Genomic DNA, 20,691 nt, shown 5'->3' on the forward strand with positions numbered 1-20,691 from the left:
AAATAATGGCAAATGCTAAATGTTCACTGGGACCACTTTTAAAAGATGGCACAGGTGGCACTCACACTTTCAGCAAATAAGGAGAAGGTGTGATATTATGATATAATAAGAAATACGGCGGGGGGTGGGGGGTGGGAGATGAGGGTAAGGGGGATCGAATATATGGTGATGGAAGGAGAACTGACTCTGGGTGATGAACACACAATGGGATTTATAGATGATGTAATACAGAATTGTACACCTGAAATCTATGTAATTTTACTAACAATTGTCACCCCAATAAATTTAATAAAAGAAAAAAAAAAAAAAAAGAAATACATATATTTAGTCTTCATCCTTGATTCCTGACAAAAGAGCTTCTAAAACCCTTGGGATTTCCTGAGTGACTAGAGTATCCTTTATTCATAACAAGCCCCTTTCAACCATACCTGAATTTATGCTAATGAGGTGACTAATGGACCCCCTAGGTAACTTCTGCATGGGGGCTGGTTGCCATAGGAACCAACCCTGTGATTGGAGAGTTGAAACTTTCAGGACACTGCTCCTAACCCCCTGGGGAGGGGCGAGGAGCTGGAGGTTGAGTTAATCAGCAATGGCCAACAATGTAATCAATAGTACTTACGTAATGAAGCCTCCATAAAAATCTAGGACTCGGAGAACTTCCAGGTTGGCAAACACATTCATGCTATGGGAGGGTGGCACACTGCAGCTCCACAGGGACAGAAGTTCCTGTGCTCAGGACCCTTCTGGACCTCACCCAAAGTACCTCTTCATCTGGCTGTTCATTCACACTCTTTATAATGAACCAGTGATAGTAAGTAAAGTGTTATCTGAATTCTGTAAGTAGTTCCAGCAAATTATCAAACTTGAAAGGGGGGGGATTGGGAGGGGGGAGTGTGGGAACCCTGACTTTGTAGGCAAGTTGGACAGAAGTGTGGGTACCCTGGGGACCTAATACTTCCAGTCGTCATCTGAAGTGGAGCAGCCTTGTGGGACTGCGCCCTGAAACCTGTGGAGTTTGATGCTGACTCTAGGTAGTTAGTGCTGGAATAGGTTTGAGTGGTAAGACACCCAATTGGTGTCCGTAGAGTTGGAGAAATGGTTGCTGGTGTGGGAAAACCCTCACATTTGATGTCAAAAGTGTGGTGAGTAAAAATGCCCCAAGAGAAGGAAACACGCTTTTAAATAATTTTAATGTATTTTATTATTGTACCAAGAATGCTTTGGTAATGAACATCTTGTCGGAAAAGGAAATCCAGTGAGGGGACAATGGGCGTGAAATACAGTGATGAACTCCAATGAAGAAACTTGAGTCCATGTCGCCAAAAGACATGACACTATGCCATTGATTCAGTTTCCAGAACTTGAAGTAAATCTATCTTCAAGACTTAAGGCAGACTACAAGAAGATAAAGGGAATTATGTTACGGAAAGGAAAAAACAACTTTCCTGCAAAAAGGCATAAATAACGGGACACATTCATCCTTCCCTCTGATATCTTGCTTTTTCTTTATTTCAGCCAACTGTGTTCAGAACTTTGACATAAGCCCTAACCTTCTAAACTGTCTCCCTGACTTGGTTATCTCTTTTGTTCCAGATTAATCATCAAACAAGATTACCTTAATCAAGTTGCTCCATCCTGAAAAAGGCAGAGTGGCCTTTCTTTGCCCCCTGAAGTTTAAATTCAAATTCCTTAGCCTTGCACGTAGGACTCTTCACAATCTGACCTTATGCACCCTTTCTAAAGTTCTCCCATATTCCCTGCACGTATCCACACTGAGTCTCTTTCAAATATGTCTGATACATCCCATTTGTTCATGTTTGGAATGTCCTATCAAGAAAGCCGTCTCCCTATCTTTTTCTCAAATCATGCCCCTCCTTCAAAGCTCCATTCCTTTACCCCCTCTGACTATTCTCATCTCCCAACCAATTGTCTTTCCCTCCTAGAAACACCAATATTTTACATTTATTCCTTGTTATATGTGGCTCTTTACCACTGATCAACTCCCTTGTATTTGCTCGTGTTTTAATTTCTCAGTTAGTCTGTGAGCTTCCTGAAGGTTGAAATCGTGCTTGCATCTCATTGTTTCTCCCTTGGCCCCTAGCACAGGGTCTGCCTGTAGTAAATATTCGATCACTTCTTTGTCATTGATTGATTTTGTCATCGCCGTTAGGTTTGAACTCCTTAAGGTGGCCTACAGACCATACATGAGTTGGCCTCTGCTACCCTCTGTGGCCTCATTTAGGGCTCCTCTGCCTTAACACCTTATCCCCAGCCATCCCCAGTACCAGTCAATTCCTTCAGCCCTGCAGCCATGACATCTCGTGCTGCTTCCTCTGCCTGAACACTCAGTTCCTCTTCTTTGTCTGGTTGACTCTTACTCAACCTTTTGTCTGAATCTAGGCTTCACTTCCTAATGAGAAGTCTTCCACTAGAGTCCATTAGAAACCGCAGGTTAGTAAGATGGGGGCAGCCAAATGCAGTGTGCGTGTGTGTGTGTGTGTGTGTGTGTGTGTGTGTGTTTAATAAGACGAAGTGAGAAACATCCACAACCACCCATTCATGAGCTCCCTTTACCTTCTTTTATCCCTGTTGCCTAGTCCCTTCTGGTTGCCAGCCATCTGAAATTATTTACAGTCCATTCACCCCTGAATGGACTTTTCTTATGCCTCGGTGCCTTTGTACACACTTTTCATTCTGCCTGGGATTCCATTTAATCCATGACCTTTTTTCACCTGGTTAACTCCTATTCATCCTTCAATGTCTAGTCAAGGAATTTATAAAAGGGAACAGTAGTAATAGGTTCACCGTAGAGGGTTATGCGAGGACTAAATGAATACACACACACACACACACACACACACACTCACACACACTTCTTAGACAACTTCTAGTATGTAGTTAATGCTCAATAATTTTTAGCTATTATTATTATTATCAGCACTAACACCATTTCTCTCATCATCATCAGCATGTATGATTCGAGTACTTATCTACAAGTATCATGCTATATAGTATTGCTTTGCTCTTCATGTCTGTCTCTCCACTTTCATGTGCTCCTTGTTGATTAAAAGGACATCAGATAACTAGGTCATTCTACAAGCCCCAGCAAAGCATCAGCAATCAAAGCTTGGAGTTACAGAAATTCCACGGGAGTTACGGAAAGGAAAACATCAACTGGATGAAAAGGCTTTGGAAAAGGAACAAGTAAATAAGCCTTAAAAGAATGCTTTAGCAATAACCACCAGACTCTCATCCACCACTGGAGAGAGCGCAAGTTGACACAACCTTATTTTGTAGGCAATTTGGTGCTTACTACTAAAATCTTAAGTGTATATACTCTTTGACCAAGCAATATCACTTTTAAGAATCCATTCAATAAAAACACTTACTCAAGCATGCAAAAATATATGAAGTTGACCATTACAACATTATTTATAACATAAAAACATTGTAAGAAGGTTAAATGCTCAAAAGGGGACTAACTAAATTAGTTGTGGGATTATGGTTCATCCATACAATGAAATACTATGCAACTATTAAAAAGGACATAAGGACACACGCACGCGCACATGCAAGCACGCGCGCACAGGCTGCCAAAAAAATGTATACACATTTTAAGAAAGGAAAAAACTGTGTTAAAATTGTAATACTCAATATATACCAATGACAAAGGATGAATACAAGTCATGTTTGACTTTTGCAATTATAGGAGGTGCTCAAAGTGGTTACCATCAATGTAATTTTAATACAGTTTTTCCTTTCTTAAAATGTGTATACATTTTTTGGCACCGTGTGTGTGTGTGTGTGTGTGTGTGTGTGTGTGTGTGTGTGTATCTTGAATCTAGAAGTCTACCAATACATAGTTAAGTGGAAAAAGCAAAATGTAAATTAGTCTAAGTGTATTAGCCTCATTTTTGGTGGATTTTATTGAGGTATAATTTAAATACAATAAAATTCACCAAGATTAAGTACTCAATTAGATGAGTTTTACCAACTGTATATATACCATTATATAACCATCATGATAACCATGATATTGATAGAACATTTCCATCACCCCAGAAAGTCACCTTGAAATCTTTTGCAGTTATTCCATACCTTCAATCTCTGGCCACTGGCAATCACGAATCTGTTTTTTATCACTATGTTTTTTTACTCTTCTAGAATCTCATATAGATGGAATCATGTAGTATGTAGTCTTATGTCTGGCTCCTTCCGCTTAGCAATGCTTTCGAGATTTATTTATGTTGTTGCCTATCAATAGTTCACTCTTTTTATTGCTAAATAGTATTCCATTGTCAGGATGTACCACAATTTATTTATTTATTTAACAGTCAGTGAATATTTGGGTTGTTTCCAGCTTTTGAAGATGATTAATAAATCCACTATAAACAGTCATGTAGAGTTTTACTTAAACTTTTTATTTTAAGATCATTGTATATTCACATGCAGTTATAAGAAATAATGCAAAGAGATTCCTTCCTCTAATTGCCCCCAATGGTAACGTTTTGTAAAAGTGCAGTCCGGTATCACCACCAGGGTGTTGCCACTGACACAGTGAAGACACAGAACAGCCCCCTCATCACAGAGCCCTCCCGTGTTGCTCTTTTATACACACATTCCGCTCCCCGCCCTGGCCCATGGCAACCACTCATCTCTTCTCCATTTCCACAATTTTGTCCTTCCGAGAATGTAAAGTAACAGAATCATTCACCATATAATGTGGGGGGTATTGACTTTTTCACTCAGCCTAATTCCCTGGAGATTCATCGAAGTTTTTGCGAAGATCCATACTTCCTTTTTCTTGATGAGTAGTGTTTCATGGTATGAATGTACCACAGTCTGTTTAGCCTTTCACCTGTGGAAGGCATCTGGTTTGTTTTCAGTTTGGGGCTATTATGAATAAAGTTGCTATACATATTTGTGTATAAGGTTTTTGGTGTGAACATGAATTTTCTTTTCTCTGAGATAAATGTCCAGGACAATAATTGCTGGGATATATGGTAGTTACATATTTAGTTTTATAAGAAACTGCCAAACTGTTTTCCTGGCTGGTTATACATTTAACATTCTTACCAACAATTTATGAGATCCAGTTTCTCTGCATCCCTCCAAGCATTTGGTGTTGTCATTATTTTTTATTTTAGCTACTGTGTTAGGTGGGTAGTTGTACCACATTGTGGTTTAATTTGTATTTTCTTAATGGCCACTGATGGGGAACATCTTTTCATGGGCTTATTGACCATCTGTATATTCTCTTCGGGATGTCTGTTCATATATTTTGCCCATTTTAAAATGGGATTTTTTAACAGTTGAGTTTTGAGAGTTCTCAATATTTTAGAAACCAGTTGTCAGATATGTGGTTTGCAAATATTTTCTCCCACTCAGTAGATTTTTTTTCATTCTCTTAACAGGGCCTTTTGCAGACCAAATGTTTTTAATTTTCAGGAAGTCCAATTTATCCATTTTCACTTTTATAGATTGTATAGAGATTTTCTTTTACGTGGACATACGTTTTCATTTATGTTGGATAAAAAGTTAGGAGTGAGGTTGCTTGGTCATAGTGTAAATAAATGTACATTTTATATTATTTTAAAAACTCTTGAACTGTTTTCCAGAGTGACTGGACAATTTTGCATTCCTATGAGCAATGTATGAAAGTTCCAGTTACTCCACATCCTTGCCAGCATTTGTCATGGCTAGTCTTTTACAACTCAGCCCCTCTCATGGATGCATAGTGGTATCTCCCTGTGCTTTTAATTTGCCTAATGACTAATGATGTCGAGCATCTTTTTATGTGCTCATTTGCCATCCATACAGAACATAAGTGGCCTCCATTTTAAAGCTAATCCGCCATCTTTATATCTGGTGAACCCAGAATCTTGACCCTCTCTCCTTCCCCCAGGTGAGATCTGGAATATGTACACAGAGCTCTGGGATGATCACGAGACTCTCATTAATTCTCTCTCCAGGGTGAGGCACCCTCCATATTTCTCTTACCTCACCCTGATACCAGAGCTTCCCAGAACCTGACCCCTTCGATCGTCCATACATTGTCACTGCTTCGAGCTATAAAACACAGAGTCTGGGGTGTGGAAGTCATGAGGACCCGTTTGTCTTGCTGCCACCCAAGGCTACCTTCTGTAAGTTCCTTACTAAACACTTTAAACCAATAAGCTGGATTTAACTGTCTTGTTCTTTGGCCTTTCAGTTCCTTTCACATTTGTGAGCCACTTTGCATACACAGCCCTTTCATGAAACACCATCTATATGTCTTCTTTGGTGAGTTGTCTACTCAAATCTTTAGTCCATTTTTTAAAAAATGGTTGTTTTTAGTAGGCTGCCATAAAGATTATTTATATATTCTAGATACAAGCCCTTTGACAGATATGTTTTGTCAATATTTTATACCAGTCTGTGGCTTGTCTTTTCATTTTCTTAATTGTGTCTTTTGAAAAGCAGAAGTTTTTAATTTTGATGACATTCAGTTCATTATTTTTTTCCTAGTTTTTGTGGTCTATTACATATATTAATATATGCCCAACCCAAGGTCACAAAGATTTTCTCTCTCTCTCTCTCTCTCTCTCTCTCTCTCTATCTATCTTTTTATTCTTGAAATCTTATATTTCTATCTCTTAAATTTAGGACTATGATCCATTTCAAGTTAATTTCAGTATATAGTATGAGTAGCAGTGTTTCCAGAAAGAGAGAAAGAGAAAAAGAAGGAAGAAAATGATCAATGGTAAAATTCAAGAACAGAACGAACTGCCAGATTAAAGAAACCATAAGTGGCTGGTACCATTTTAGGGATCAAGAGATTTTACCACTTCCAGAGAGGAAAAAAAGTGAGTCATATACAAAGTTGAGGAATCAGAATGCCTTCTGACTTCTCATCAATAAAACTAGAAGCCGAAATACAATGAACCCTGTAAAATTCTGAAGGACATCATTCGCAATCTAGAATTCTACACTCAGCCATACTACCAATTGAGTATGAGAGTGGGAAAAAAAAGTTTTTCAAAGTTTCAAAAATTTTTACCTGTCATGCATCCTTTCTCATAAAGGTACTAGAGAATGTACTCCACTCAAAGATAGAGTCAGTCAAGGAGGAGGATCTAAAATAAGAGACAGACAAAAAGATTTCCCGGGAGGTGGTGAAGGGAAATCCCAGAATAATAGCTATACACCAGGTCTAGAGGTTAACCAGGCTGAGTTGGAGAACGGCGACTAAAGAAACAGGTATAACGAGAACTGTCATCACCAGAATCCTCACTGACAGCATACTCGCGGTTAAACTTGAAGACAAGTTCATCTGTGTTTGTCACGGCTTGACCATATATTTAGGAAATTCCTGCTCATCTCTCTATGCCCTACTGCGAGACTCAATGGAGAGTACTCATTTCACACACACACAACAAGAATAAGAGTGAGAATGAGAAAGGAGATGGAGAAGGAAGAGGAGGAAAAGGAGAGGATAATTAGACAAAAGAAAAGAAAGAAGGAAGGAAGGACGGAAGGAAAGAAGGAAAGAAGGAAGGAAGAAAAATCCCACGATTTCTGAAGTGTTCTGTTTTGACCTACTCTTGAGAGCTGGTCATAGGCTGTGGTGAGCTTAGAAACAGAAAATGCAAAGCAGCCCTTTCCCTTTGACTTTATTTCTATAGGGTGTTCAGTGCCTGACCCATCCTGACCAGACTGCAGATCTGCCAGAGGCGCAGGCCGGCAGAGCCCTCGTGGCTAGAGACTTACTTGCCTGAAGTTAACGAAACTTGCCCCTTGTTCATACATGCCCCTGCCAAGGCCCTGTACCTAACTCAGTAGTTGAACTTTTGAACTTATAATCTTCTTAAAGAGTCTTCCAAATTATATAGTCTTCAGGCCCCACAAATCCTAAATCTGCCTCTACTTACAACTTTGCCCGCTGACTTCCTCAGAAGACGCTTTTGAAAACTCAGGAAAGCACACTAGCCCACTGACTCTCTTCAGCTTGTTTTCCTGTGAAATCCCATCTCATATTGGCAATAGTGTTCTTTCCTTACACAGCCAGATCTGTTTTAGCCAAATCCAAGCGATTGATTGTTCAGGGATGTGTGATATGGAGAGTAAACTGTAAAGAAAACTGGAATGATTCACATAAAGGTCAGTCCAGTGGTTACCTGAGGGGAGGGAGCACAGGCAGGGGAAGCAGAGATTGGAAAGGGCCACATAGCTGGGCTTCAGGCCCTGGTGGTAACAGGTGTTTGTTTTACTATTTATCTTTTAACTGTGCATATACTCTCTGTATATGTGATACACTTCCTTAATTTAAAAGGCGGGCACACGACTGAAATATATTGTTTCCTTTCTTCTGTGGGAGCTGAGAACGCTAGTGAATGTATACAGAGTCGCTGTCAATAGCAAGTACAAAAGGAAACAGTGATTATCTAACATTCTGAGAAGTCTGTGTCTGATTAAAGAGCAAAGTGGTTACTGCAGCAAAGTCCACAGTGCAGGGAGGGAGCAAAAATCCAGCTGGCGTTCCAGGCCCTCCTGGCACAACTGCATCTTGCTGGGGCCCAAGTGTGTTAAGGGCCTGGTCCTCAGTTGTACCTGCCCAGGAACTTGATTTTGGGTGCTCCCCTGCAGCCTCCCAGGTTTGGAAGGAGCTTTTCTTAACAACCAGCCACTTGCGAACTCCTTGAGGACAGGAATCATGTTTTATCTACCTCTAAATTCCCAATGCCTAGCAAAGTCCTACCTACAACAATAAGGTTAACAGACTTTTCTGGCAACCTGGATGTTCGTGTGTTCCAGACAGAACACCCATTCCTGCTCTGGAGAAATAGTTCCTTTCCCAGGTCCTGGTGGCCTGACCCTGAGGGTTAGTCCAGAGGCTGGGGGCCCCTCAGTTGGGAATAGAAACCACCCCGCTTCCTGCAAGCTCCTCATGGTTTCATTCACCCTGGCCTGGGCCAGTCTCCTACTCATAACACGGCCTCAGGGACTCAGGAAATGCAAGCAGAAACTGAGAAGTGCTGGCTGCAGGCAGACTTTTTTCCCCCAGTCAGGTTACTTTGTGGTTTAGCCAAGTCTACTGATACGTTCAAACATGCAGTTTCTTAGAAATGTCTTTCAGAGCTCGTCCTGCTCTGCTGCTAAATAGCAATGGGGAATAATAGCTAATGCCACTGAGGTAAATACACTAGTCAGTCTACCCTACATTACTTCAGTCAGAGTTTCAGACAGCAGAACACACAGCAAGGATCAGACTCAGATCCCTTGCAAGGCACAGGGAAGCACTTTGACCAGGAAGACCATGCTCCTTATGTTCACTGATATGTGCTCACTGCCCTGGGGATGAGCCGCTGGTTGCGGTGACTCGGGGGACAGCACAGCTGTGTAAGGCCTGGTCCACGGCCAGAAATAGTTTAGATGCCAAAAGACCTTGCTGTGTCAGAGCAGCAAGAATGCTTCCTTTTACCTAGAGCATCGAGAAACTGAGAGCCAGAAGAGATATAATTTAGAAAGATAGTGACAGAACGAAGCCTAAAACAGAGATCTCCTAACTGTCACACGGTTCTTGTTCTGGCCGTTACACTCTCTGCGTCTCGGATCCCATCACCTGACTGTCCCAGGGTCAAGGGCCTGCCACCCACCACAGCAGTTATGAGTCTTCTCCTGGCATTTGTACAGGGTTACAGCTATGTAACTGCAAAAAATCATATTAGCGCAGCTAGCCATCGAGCGAAGAAATAGTGATTACTCCTTCCTGATTCTATCTTTATAATGTGACAAGTTTTAGGGGTGGGAATTCTAATTTGCCATCTATTTTGCATTCATTTACATAAATGAGTTCCCAAGCCCCTGAGGAAATGCCATGACTTAAATAGTGGAATCTCTAATAGCCAAATCCAGTTCTGCACATAATGAACACAGGACTTATTACTTTTTTTTTTTTTTTTAGCAACGGATACACTCCAGAACAAGGTGGGGTGTATATAAATAAATATGTTATCCATGCCCCAGTGTAGGAAAGCAACTATTGTCAGAATTGAAATGCGGTACCCTTTGCTTATTCTGAAATTGAGGTGAGGGGGTGAGAAAGGAATTATATAAAGGGAAGACTTCCTTTTAAAAAAGACTGAGACAGAAAAAGGACAGCCTGATTTCTAATCGTTCATTCATTGAGAAAATATTGCTTCAGTCCCTTCTGTGTGCCAGGCTTGGCATGAGAGAGCAACAGAACATCTAGTAAGACCCAGGAGCCCATATTTTGAAAAGAGTCTGAGGTAACTGCACACAGTGAAGAGCCAACGCATAAGAGGATGATGCTGGCTGTGCATGGAAGTGCCCTTAACTGGAAGTCCAAACACCTGACCTCAGCCAAAGCTTTGCCACTAACCTGCTGTGTGACTTTGGGCAAATTGCCTCCCCTCTCTGTGTCTCAGTACCCTTCACTGTGGGATGAGAGGTAGGAAGAACTTGCAGAAGAAATGCAGCATGTATAAGGACCCCACAATCCCTCAGTATTTTTCAGTCTATGGCCGTCTTGCTCTCCACAGAGACCAATTCAAACCTTCTCTACTCTGCTTGGATCCGCACATCTCTTTGATTCTCTTCTCTCTTAGCAATTGACCTTGCTCCCTACTGTCTTAAGAAAATAGAAATCTCTGATGGGAATTGCCTCCACCCCCTAGCTATGTTCTTTCATGTCCCTTATGGACGTGGAGGATGTTTCTTTTCTCATCAGTATTTAAATTAAACATGTTCCAGCCATTCCCATCATAAAAAGCAAAACAAAACAACAAACCTCCCTCGGGTTGCTAAGGTATCTTTTTGCTTCCTTCCCAAAGTTCCTGAAAGTTGGCTACACTCCCTCTCATACGTTGCCTCTCTTTTCAGTCATTCTTCAGCTGCCTCCAGTTTGGTTCTCCCTCCCCCCAGCGTTCCGTCCCCACCCCTCCCACTCTACCACAGCTGCATTTGGCAGGGTCACCTGGGATCTCTGTCACCCGAGGGACACTCTCACACCTTTTCTTTGACCTCTCTCAGCAGAAAGCCGCCGCAGTTAGTTGGCTCCTTCCTCCTTTCTGAACCGCTCTTATTTTCTTGGTCTTCAGACACCAAACACTCCTGATTCCCATCTGGCCGGTTCTCAGCCTTCTTTGCTCAGTTCTCCCTGTCAGACTCTTAAGTTTAGAGGGTTGTAAGACCTCGTCCTGGGCCCATTCTCCTCTCACGCTGCACTTTCTCCCTAAGCGGTCTCCTTTATTCTCGGGTTTACTAGTAAATCAGGGATCCATCCCTTGCTCTCCTGTCCGTAGCTTCTATTGAGCATCAAAAACATGCCAGGTTCCGTGAGTTTTAGGTACAGAGCCCTTAGACTTTTCTAGACAGATAAGGAACCTTTTTTGTTTACATGGTTTTAAAAGAATCTCTTCTCCTGTATGTGTATGTGCTGACTTTACTTAATTTTAGCTGAAATGTATTGAGTGTTTACTCAGCCAGAATCTATTCTAACAGCTCTACAAGAATAAAGTCGTTTAACTCTCACAGTAACCCAGTGAGGTAGAGACATTTCTAAAAGGAAAACTTAATTTTTTTAGAGTTTCAGGTTCACAGCAAAACTGAGCAGAAAGTACCCATGTACCCCCTGCCTCCACACACTCACAACCTCCCTCGCTATAGACACCCAGTGCTAGAGTTGTCCACTTGCCACAACTGATGAACTTAACATTGGCATATCCAAGCCCATAGTTTACGTTAGGGTTCACTCTTGGTGTTGTACATTCTATGGGTTTGGACAAATGTACTTGTATAATGACATGTATCCACCATTATAGTAACATACAGAGTAGTTTCACTGTAACAATCTTCTGTGCTTTGCCTATTCATGCCTCCTGCCCCTTAACCCCTGGCCACCACTCATCTTTTTACTATCTCCATAGTTTTGCCTTTCCAGAAAGTCATGTATTTACCATATGGTACCAATTATACCATATGTTGCCTTTTCAAATTGGCTTCTTTCAGTTAGTAATATGTATTTAAGATTTTCCCCAGATCTTTTCATGGTTTGATAGCTCATTTCTTTTCAATGCTAAATAATATTCCATGTCTGGATGGACCACAGTTTCTTTATCCATTCACCTACTAAAGGACATCTTGTTTGTTTCCAAGTTTGGGCAGTTATGAAGAATCTGTTATAAACATCTGTGTGTGGGTTTTTGGGTGGGCATAAGTTTTGGATTCATTTGGGTAAATACCAAGAAGCACAATTATTGGATGGTATGGGGTTATAGACTGAATGTTTGTGTCCCTCCAAATTCATATGTGAAAGCCCTAATACCCTAGCATGACCATATTTGGAGATGTACCTCTAAGGAAGTAATTAAATGAGGTTATAAGTGGGGGGCTCTGATGGAATAGGATGAATGTCTTTATAAAAAGAGACCTTAGATGATGTAATACAGAATTGTACACCTGAAATCTATGTAATTTCACTAACAATTGTCACCCCAATAAATTAAAAAAAAAAAGTTCTCAAACCAAAAAAGAGAGAGAGAGAGAGAGAGAGACCTTATAGTAGCGCACCTCTCTGTGTGTGTGTGTGTGTGTGTGTGTGTGTGTGTGTGTGTGTGTGAGTGTGTGTGTGTGTGGAGAGAGGCCATGTGAGGACAGAGTCATCTAGATTTTCCTCTCCGAGCCAGGAAGAGAGCCCAAGAAGAAACCAAATCATCGAGAATCTTGATCTTGGACCTTCTAGTCTCCAGAACTGTGAGAAAATAAATTTCTATTGCCACCCAGTCAATGGTAATTTGTTATGGCCGCCTGAGCTAACTAAAACATATGGTTAGAGTGGGTTTAGTTTTCTAAGAAACTGTCAAACTGTCTTCCAAGGTGGTTTTTCCAATTTGTAGTCCCACCAGCAGCGAATAAGAATTCCTATTGCTCCACATTCTTGCCAGCATCTGGTGTCGTTAGTCTTTTGGATTTTGGCCACTCTAATAGGTGTGTGGTGGTATCACACGGTGTTTGTAATTTCCAATTCCTTAATAACGTATTGTGCTGAGCATCTTTTCATGTGCCTATGTGCCATCTCTAGATCTTATTCAGTGAGGGGTTTGTTTCTTAATCATGTTGTTTGACTTCTTATTGTTGAGTTTTAGAAGTCCTTTCTATTTTTGGGTAGTAGTCCTTTATCGGATGTGTCCTTTGGAATTATTTTCTCTCAGTCTGTGGCTTGTCATCTCATTGTGTTATCTTTCACAGAGCAGAAGTGTTTAATTTTAATGAAATCCAGCTTTTATATCTTTCACGGATTGTGCCTTTGGTGTTGTATCTAAGAAGTCATGGTCATGCCCAAAGTCATCTAGATTTTCTCCTACGTTATCCTCTAATAATTTTATCGTTTTGTGTTTTCCATTTAAATCTCTCATCCATCTCGAGTTAATTTTTGTGACAGGGGTTAGGTCTGTGTATAGATTCACATTTTTGCATGTGGATGTCCAGTTATTCCAGCACCATGTGTTTACAAGGCTATCTTTTTTTCCATAGAATTGGCTTGGACACTATAGTGATGCACATTTTCCAGAAGAACACAGTTAAGGAACTTTCTCCAGGATCACACAGCAAGTAAGTGGCAGACGAAATCCAGCTCAGGTCTTCTGCTCGTGAACTTATGCTCTTATCCGTGGCTCTCTGTTGCTTCTCTATTTCATGCCCCTCTGCGTATTAAAGAAAAAACACCTGTTCATTGTAGAAATAAACAAATAGGCTAAAAGAAGTACGCTAATATTAGCCATACTTCCATTACCCAGAGATTACCACTGTTAATATTTTGACATGTACCCTTTCAGGCTTTATCCTCTGTATATATCTATGGCAGGTTTTTTATTATAAAAATTGGATGATAACATACTCTGTTTTGTAACCTAAACTAGTTTCATTTAATAATATACTGTGAACATTTTTCCATGTCCATAAATGTGGCCTTTAGAATGTAATTTTTATTGGATGGACATACAGTCCACCCTCCTCTCATAGATTTACCCCGATTTTTCAGCCTATCCTTTCTGGTGGGCATGTAGTTTGCTCCTATTTTTTCTCTGTGGTTAAATCTTTACCAGCATACTTGATTACTCTTTAGGATGACTTCCTAGCAAGAGAATTGTTGAGTCAAAGAGGGGTGGGGGGACACCTCTCTAAGCCTGTGCTCAAGTAGCTGCCTTGATCGAGTATCTGGCCACCACCCTCTGGAGTCACAGTGGGAGGGCATTTGATATGACCAATGCCCAGGCTATGTGCCAGTTTTTTTTCTTTGTTTGTTTTTGAAGATATAAAATTTCATCATTTTTTGGAGTCCTCATATGGGAAATTAGGAGAAATTACAATGGGAGCTGCTCACCTGGTACCATTTCGAATTAGCAGTCTTCTCTAATTTGATTCTGTGAAGGTGCTCAAACCCCTGCCAGGTGACTGTCACCAGAGTTAATTTGCCCTCAAAGAGCTCAGCTTCCTGTATGCAGGGGCATTGATGGGGAGGACAGAGACAGAAGCCCACACAGCTAGCTCGAGTGCCATGCGGACAGTGGCAAGTGATATTACAAAGTGCGCTGACAGCTCAAAGAACAGCGTAACTTATGGTTTGGGAAAATGGAGTTGAGACCCAAGGGAAAAGGGAAAGACCTGGACAAAGGCTCAGAGATGTGGGGAGACTTTGCGGGTAGAGACCTTCTAGCCACAGTGAATAGGATGTCAGAACGAGTGTGTGTGTGTGTGCACACACACGGGATGTTGAAGAGGATATGATTTACTATTGTGGAAAGTCTACATGGTGTGAGGCTTTCAAAGAGAGGCCGCCAAGGTTAGAGCCTGCACTACAGGCAACAGGAAACTAGGGAAGGACTTTTAAAAATAATACATAGCCTGAGCAGGATAGTCAGGAACAAAAACAGATTATCTATTATATTAGGCTGTTGATTGGCCCCAGTGCTGGTCTCTTCCCCGCCCCTCTCTCCACCCTGGTGGTTAGGAGAGGAGAGCTGGGGAGACAAAAGGGCAGCCTGCCCGTTCCCTCAGCCTGGTAAGTGCATGATCTCAGAAGGCTGACGAACTTCCAACTGGTCATCACTCTTGATTCAGACAGTATTTCACCATACCGAGTCTATTGGGTGGGAAGCCTCCAAATCTAGTCATCCTGTCTTGTAGGGCCAGTGGTAATGACTTCAGGAGTTTGGTGCTCGAAGGGCAGGTGTGGGGGCAGCGAAGAGAGGGAGGGGAAAGGTCCAAGAACAGTTCCTGAAATGCATGGAATCCTAGTTTGGGTGCCCAGAGAATCAATAGTGCCAATAGAATCAGAGAATTAGTTGCCAGGTGAAGGAAGGGCACTCAATGGGCAGAGAGAGGATCACGGTGGTGGGAGCAGTTTAGGAAGTTTTCCTGGGGTGTAAAAATTGCTAGTTCCTTTTGTGGCTGCTCCTAATATAGCCGTCTGCTGTTCTCCCCTCTAATCTCACTGTGGCCACCATGACCTTCCAACCGTTGCTGCATCCAAATGGTTGATATAAATTACAGTTGAAATGCAGCACGAACAGAAAGACACACCCTGCAACACCACACATTTTGCTGAACATTGCAGTCTGCAATCCTTTTCCAACAAGTCAAGTTCTAATAAGTCAAGGCTTTCCTGCAGTCCTCTTCAACTTGAAAAATGTTCTGCCCCTGGTTGGAGAGTTAGTCTGAAGCCTGAGAAAACACTGGAAAGGCGTGTCCTGAGGGCTGGTCTCTGTTTCCTTCACAGAAAGAAAGGAGAAACCCCTGGGTGCACCCCGTCCCCCCAGAGCTCAGGACTTGGCACTGCAATTATACTTTGAATGAGGATGACACAGACTGCAGAAATTCACTTGGAGAAATGCAGTCTGCAGGCTCCCTGCAGAGCACAGGGCCTGGGGAAGCCCTGGGGACCAATTTCCTCCAGTCTGAATTTGTGGCTGAAAGTAAATAAGCTCTAATTTACCCCCTCTTTCCCTTTTTGTTTTCACAACACCAAGAAACTGGAAGAAACCCTAATTCAATCAATATACATTTCCATTTAACTCACCAACAATCCTCTGCCTAGCTGGGTACAAGAGACTATCATTGTGGTACAGCAGTCCCCCACTTGTTTGCAAGGGACACCTTCCAAGACCCCTAGTGGGTGCCTGCTGCCATGGATAGTACTGGGCCTTACATATACTATGTTTTTTCCTAGACATACATACTTACGATAAAGTTTAATTTATAAATTAGGCACAGTAAGCGATTAAAAATAAAAACAAAAGAACAATGATAATAATCTACTGCAATTAAAGTTATGTGGTTTTTCTCTCGGAATATCTTATTGCACTGTACTCACCCTTCTTGCGATGATATAAGGTGATCGATCGCATGACTTCATGCTACTCAAAACGGCATGCAATTTAAATCTTATGAATTGTTTATTTACGGAGTTTTTAATTTGCTATTTCTGGAGCATGGTTGAAAGTGGACAGCTAAAATCATGGAAAGTGAAACCACAGGAAAGGGGGGACTACTGTAATCAAGAATGACTACTTTAGCAATGATTGGTAGGAAAGTCCTGCGAATTATTTTCAAAACACATTTGTCAGATTTTTCTCTTCTCATTCAGCAACCTCTTCTGAAAAACGTCTCCGAGTCAAATGTCAAAGCAGGATTGCTGGTTCTTTCTCATCTTCCAGGCCTCTGTTGGAGGAGCCTAGGCATCCTTCCCGGGGCCTCTTCTAACCTCCCTGTCTGCCCTCTCCCTGAGTCACCTGATCCAGTCCTCCGGCCTCCGTATCGTCACGCGCTCATGACTCCCGGTGCCTGTCCAGATTCAGGTTTTCAAGTTCCATGACATCTGTGGCCACGCGGGTGTTCAATCAGCATCTCCTGCCTCACATTTCACTCATCCTCCCTTCCCCAAAGACTTTTCTTTTTTCATGTCCTTCATTATTTCCGTAAGTCAAAACTCTCTTCTTTCCTACTGCCTGAGCTGGAATTCGTCTTACGTTCCTCTTTCCCCTTCATTTCATAGATAAACCATCAGCAAATCCTGCTTCCTCTACCTTCAAAATAGATTCAGAATCCCTCTCACTGCTCTCTCTTTACGATCCTAGAGCGAGACATTATTATCTCACTTGTGGAATATTCTAGAAGCCTCCTAACTAACCTCCTACAGTCCATAGGGATCCTTACAATGTGAGTCAGATCAGGTCAAAACCCTCCCGGGCTTCTTTGCCAGTGGTCCCTCCCCCCCTCTCCCTGACCTGTTCTCCTGCCCCTGCCTCTGGCTCACTCTGCTCCAGCCACTCTGGCCGCTTCCTTGAACAAACACTTTGTAGCCTCAGCAGAGTTTACTCTTCCCTCAGATATCTGTGTGGTTTCATCCCTTCACTTTCTTTCTTAAATGTCTCTAGCAAAATATCTCCTTATTAGAGACGCCTCCCCTGGCCACTCCATCTAAAATGACATTCCCACCCTTTGGTGTTCTTGTCTCCTTATCCTGCTTTGTTTTTCTTCATTGCACTTATGACCACTCAGCATTTTATCTATTCATTTCTTTATTTATTGTCCTCACCTTCCCCCCCACCCCACCCCCCACACACACCAGAACACAAACTCAGTGAAGGCAAGGTCTTTGCTTGCTCCTAAATCCCCAGTGCTGGGCACCTAGTAGGTGCGCAATAAATTCACGTTACTTGGGAGAATTAAAAGGCTCTTACAGTTCATTTAGTGCAAATGTATCATTTTACTCATAAAGATATGACGGCCAGAGAGGACAACTGTCTAGAGGAGGCCACTTAGAAGATTAATGGCTGTGCTAGAACAAGTGCCCTGACACCCAGCCAACTCTACTACCTGAGGCCCACAGCCAAGTGTATTCTACTCAACACCCAGCACACATGTTGGTCTGCATGTGTTATCCAATACTTAACCTCATTATGTGTAATACACCCTGATGCTTATATTCAATTCTAACTCTATTTCATTTTGGGGGAAACATTGACCATATTCCATTAAATTAATTTCATGACCTATTAATGGGTGGTGACCCACAGTTTAAAACCAGTACACTATACTACAGAATAGAAAAAGAAAAAAAAAACTTCCTATATCTTTTTCCTTTTTCAATAGTACCAAAAAGCACAGCCAAATGCACGAGCATGTTTATTTAAAGACTTTTAAAAATGCCAAAGGAAAATAATCTATGGACAGAAATTCTATAGTGAACTTGGCTATGCAGAGAAATAAAAGAAATACCTACGGTCTGGTTTCTTGGCCCTCATATCTTGTGTATATTAATCTTAAAATGTCATCTTATTTCGGATTCCATCCCTGTCTCCCTGTTTACAGTTCTGAAATTCATGCTATGCCATGTCATATTCATTTTCTTGGTTTTGTGTCTTGTTTTCTGCACCAACTCATGCTTATAAATTGCTGCTTTGTACTTGCATTTAGAACAGTGCATTCTAAAAGGAGGCAGGGGGAATGGTGAGGGTTTTCACATAGCTGACTTTGTTTTGACAGTGATGGCATCTGATGGAGTGGGAACCGATTATAGCCCCGCACCCAGTCTCCTTGTACACACCAACTATTCATAGCTTCAGGGGGCAGGAGATACATATGAGCATGGGGTGAGAGACTGAGAAGCTGATCAAACTGAGGATAGGGAACATGTGGCTATGCAAGCCATAGCGGTCAAGGTCATGTTAAAAACCAAGTATTTAAAATATTGGCTTCCGCACAATAAGCTCTGGTCTAAATTTATCCTACTCTTCCAACTCTCACAGGACTGATGGAGCAGCTAGTGTTACCACTCAGGCAAAAGGTGAAACAGGGTCCAAATCTTTATCGAAAAGAAATCTTAAGTGAAAGATGCAGAGAACTTGACCTGGCTCCTTCAGATGCTGTGAAAGATGCTCCAGGTAACTGGATATTATTGTAGGAGAACATGGTTACATAAAAAAGATAATGTCACCATCTTCATTGTTATTGCTGTCCACCCACGTGGCTGGGAATTTCATTGGGACTATACCACCTAGTTCAAGCCATTCAAACTCTTCTCACAGACATGGAGAGCAAGAGCAGGTGACTGAGTGAGACCTGAGACTTGTGTCCTGGTTATTTTCCACGTGCCTCCGCCAGCCATCCCTGCCCTGCTCTGTGCCCTCTGCAACACGAGGCTCTCTGTTCCTTTCACTTCCTCTTGGCAAATGGGAGGCATTAGCGAGAAATTCTAGGATGACCTATTTATTCCCCTCTCCATCCTACCCCATCTGGGCTGCCTTGCTCCTGCTTTACTGTGGTCTGGCAGAGGTGACTTTCCCCTGGGGCCCTGACTTCTGTGGGAGGCGCTGTCATGCAGGGTCTCTGGTCCCACTCCCCGCACAAGAACGCAAGATATGGTGCAGCCAAAAAGGAACACCCATGGAGCCATGGATTGGGGGTTCACACTACTATAGTCTCGCTGGCAGCTGGGTTGGAGATACAGGAAGTAGGAGCCACACAATCCGCAATCCTCCTGTCCGCTTCTCCGCCAACAAACCAACTCACTTGCTAGCTGCGATCTGCCCTTGCTAGCTCAGCCACGGCAGTTATATCAGTGGCCAATGGCTAACTGGTTACAGCTGATGGCCAATCAGTCACAGCTGATGACCATCTACTACCTGAGCCAGAACCTTTCCACGTGAGGCTGAGAGCCTGGAAACTGCTCGCTGGGACTCTGTCCCCACAGGCCACTTTCCCACTAACTCTAGCTTTTACAGACTCCAGACACGTTTTCTCCCCTTGCCCTTTAGGCCTGACCCTAGTTCCTGGGTGCCTCACCATTCAGTGTTGGTTCCTGAACTCTGGCCACAGCTCTGTAAACAGTCCCTTCATTAAGTCCCTTATTCTACTCCCTTCCCCAACTGAACACTTCTGAGTATGCGTCTGCTCTGTGCTGCGTCCTGGACGGATGTACTTGGTCTCACATGTCTGGGTGCTCTAGGCCTTGCTCACACCTGGGTCTCGCAGAGGTCCTGGCAGGCAGAACACTTTGCTGCCTTGAAATCTGACCTCGGGTCCTGGCACTGGCCCTTGGGACTCTCCCTCTACCCATTCAGATCCTGCTTTGTTTGGACAGTTGCCAGCTACTGAATGCCAGCAGCTGGCTGGCTGAAGGAGTCCCCGAGTTCCTTATGCAATTTTGGGCAGGATCAGATAGGGCCAACGCTCACAGCAGTAACACCAGGTTTTTTAGTCCTCATTCCTTTCCAGGGGCTCAGGGGAGGCAGCAATGGGCTGGTTCGAGCTAGTCCCTAAGGGGAAATAGATTTTCAGGCCTGGCAAGAACATTAAAGGCCATCTGCGCCAACCACTCCCTTTGCACAGGGGAAACTAAGGCCCAGGAAGACGAGCTTCCCCTGAGATCAAGGTACTGGTAGCGACAGGGCGAGAAACCAAAGATCCAGAATATTCATCACGAAGGAGTGATGCAAGGAGTAGTAAAGGTTGCGCAGCCTGCCCACAGTAAATAGCAAAGTACAGCGCTCTGCCATTTGCAAGGAGGGATTGCCAGAGCCACAATGGCCCCAAATGACTTCCAAACCTAACCCTAATCAGGGACAGTCCAAACAGTGCAGCAAGATGTGATTTGGAGAGAGGAGGCACCGAGGAATCTCCTTTGTA

The 20,691-nt window shown here is 42.6% G+C and overlaps 1 long non-coding RNA gene across 3 annotated transcripts; it reads left to right on the top strand.

Annotated features, from left to right (window-relative positions):
* The first annotated feature begins 677 nt into the window (after positions 1-677).
* On the top strand, positions 678-18,913 carry LOC141572657 (uncharacterized). Of its 3 annotated transcripts, none has more exons than XR_012497997.1 (3): positions 678-814; positions 13,537-13,614; positions 18,813-18,913. It is a non-coding gene; the product is annotated as an uncharacterized LOC141572657 (long non-coding RNA). The 3 variants fall into 3 exon arrangements; XR_012497993.1 differs by lacking the exon at positions 18,813-18,913 and adding an exon at positions 16,649-16,884; XR_012497984.1 differs by lacking the exon at positions 18,813-18,913 and adding an exon at positions 15,782-16,150.
* Positions 18,914-20,691: the final 1,778 nt, after the last annotated feature.

This window comes from Rhinolophus sinicus, linkage group LG01 (genome assembly GCF_036562045.2).
Source record: "Rhinolophus sinicus isolate RSC01 linkage group LG01, ASM3656204v1, whole genome shotgun sequence".
Classification (NCBI taxonomy): Eukaryota; Metazoa; Chordata; class Mammalia; order Chiroptera; family Rhinolophidae; genus Rhinolophus; species Rhinolophus sinicus.